This window comes from Tupaia chinensis, unplaced genomic scaffold, assembly GCF_000334495.1.
Source record: "Tupaia chinensis unplaced genomic scaffold, TupChi_1.0 Scaffold149922_1, whole genome shotgun sequence".
NCBI classification, from domain to species: Eukaryota; Metazoa; Chordata; class Mammalia; order Scandentia; family Tupaiidae; genus Tupaia; species Tupaia belangeri.
In genome coordinates, this window is record NW_006209766.1 from 1,756,992 (window position 1) to 1,759,292 (window position 2,301).

The 2,301-nt window shown below is 45.5% G+C and overlaps 1 pseudogene; it reads right to left on the reverse strand.

The window, feature by feature from the left end:
* Positions 1-902: 902 nt before the first annotated feature.
* LOC106734222 (60S ribosomal protein L38 pseudogene) lies at positions 903-1,115 on the reverse strand (annotated as a pseudogene).
* Positions 1,116-2,301: the final 1,186 nt, after the last annotated feature.

The following is a 2,301-nucleotide window of genomic DNA, read 5'->3' on the forward strand; positions in this document are numbered from 1 at the left end:
TTTAAGCCGCCGGGTCCAGGAATTGAACCACGGTTGACTATATGGGAGTCCAGCGACATAGCCATTACACTAACTGCTGGTCCCTTTTTAAATACTTTTTTTTTTTTGGAGAGGGGACAATGATTGTTTCAGTCCTTTACATTTTAGGATACATAGCTCAATGCACCATTTTTAAAAGTTTATTTCTTCCATGAGAGAAAGGGAGGGGGCATCCCAAATAGGGTCTTCCCATCGCTTTTTACTCCCAGCCTCAGCTGGCCGGCACCATGAGCACTCAAAAACACACCCAGCATGCACGGGGACTTTGGGATGTGAATCTAGGACCTTACCAGGTGCCTTCAGCATCACAGAGCATCGCATTGCTGCTGCCACCAGCACATTGGCCGTTTACACTTTTTTTTTTCCATAGGGTGCTCAACGTAGAGACAAAATGAGTGGAAAAGTGAGAAGTTGCCCCCTGGGGGGTGACCACGTGCAATCCCTTCTTCTCCATTCTCCTCTTGTGATTTTGGTCATGTGCCCACATGCAGCCAGTATGATTTTCAAGCCACCAGTTCTAGGATTCAAGCCACAGTTGGCCATGTAGGATCCACTGCCTTAACCTCCTTGCCACCTGCTGGCCTGCATGATCTCTTTTTACCTTCCTGCTAGTCTTTGAGACAGACTCTATGATAATATCAAAGCGAGAGGAAGTGGTGAGAGGAAGGAGCCCAGAGATCAAGTCTCTTGCCAAGTTCACACAGCTAGAAGTGGCAGATTCAGGATTTGAACCCAGGTCTGCCTACTTCCACAGCATAAAGTTGGTTTTTTGTTTTTTGGTTTTTGTTTTTGGGTTTTGGTTTTTGTTTTTCCCAGAATTAAAAAAAAAAAAAAAGTTTAATATATTTCAAACAGTGTCTGGTTCATTTTAGCTCCTTCACCACCAAACCTGGGGGGTGGGGCTGCTTCAGCTTTTCTGCCTTCTGTTTGTCTGTGATGAGCAATGTGTAAAGGCATCTGCTTCATCGAACTTTAAACTTCACATTATCCTTATTTTTCTTGATCTTGACCGATTTGGCGTCCTTTCGCTGGGCTGTTAGCACAAAGTCTTGATTTCTTCCATTTTTCCGAGGCATGGTGGGGAGCACCGGGGAGAAGGCGCCAACGGCACTGGCAGCAACCAGGAAGGAAGAGGACAGAAAGGGACGGAACTTCCCTACAGCACAAAGTTTGAAACAGCTTTTTGGTTGTGGGGTTTTTGTTTAGTTTTGGCTTTTGTACTGCCTCACAAAAACTTATAAATAGTCCAGACTTATGAGATAAGTGGTAAGTGCTTTTATATATAATGTATGTACATTATGTAATGTAGTCCCCACAGTTGCCCTGGAGGCAAGTCTTTTTATTATCCCCATTTTATGGAAAATGCAGTTGAAGGTTGAAGGTGTGAAATCACTGCCACAGGCCACACGTGGCATAGGTGGCTGCTTTGAACCCAAAACTTGATGCAGGGAGAGGTCTGTTGCCCCAGAGGGCGCAGAGCTCAGCGTAGATTCAGCCGAGCTAGGCGCTGACCAGGGTACTGAATACGCCACGCTTGGGATTTCAGACTTTTCCATAAGCTTGGAATCAAGGGGCTCCCACTCAACCTCTTTCAGTCCTGCAAAATAGCGAGTGACCAGAGAGATAAGAGAAAAGTGAGGGGATGCTCGAAGAGGGGCTGGGTTTCTTAGAAACAAAGGCAAGGACTTCAATTCATTCATTATAATGGCTAGGGCTAGACACTGGAGCCAAGAGTCCTGGGTTCAAATGCTGCTTTATCAAGCTGTATGATTTTGCACAAGGTGCTTCACTTCTCTGGCCCTCTATTTCCTTCACTGTTAAGGTGGATAATAACACCAACATCATATGGTTATGGCATGTTTAAATTTTTATTTTAGGTTGCAGCTCTTTTTTTTTCCTTAGAGGGATTTTTTTGCTATAGGGTGCATGTGCTCATCAGAGAGACAGAGAGACAGAAAGCGAGAAATCACCCCCCAGGGATGATGGCCACGTTGCAATCCCTTCTCCATTCTCCTCTCCGGATCTTGGGCATGCACACACACAAATGTGTCTGGTATGAGTTTTAAGCCACTGGTCTGGGACTCAAACTGCAATCAACTACGTGGGAGCCCAGCAATGGAACTATTATGCCATCTGCTGGTTCTGGTTGTGGTATTTTTAAGAATGAGTTGATTGGGTTAGCTGGTGGCACGGTGGTTAAGGTGTTGGATCCCACATGACTGACTGCAAGGTCCAAGCCAGATCTGGCAACTTGAAGGACAT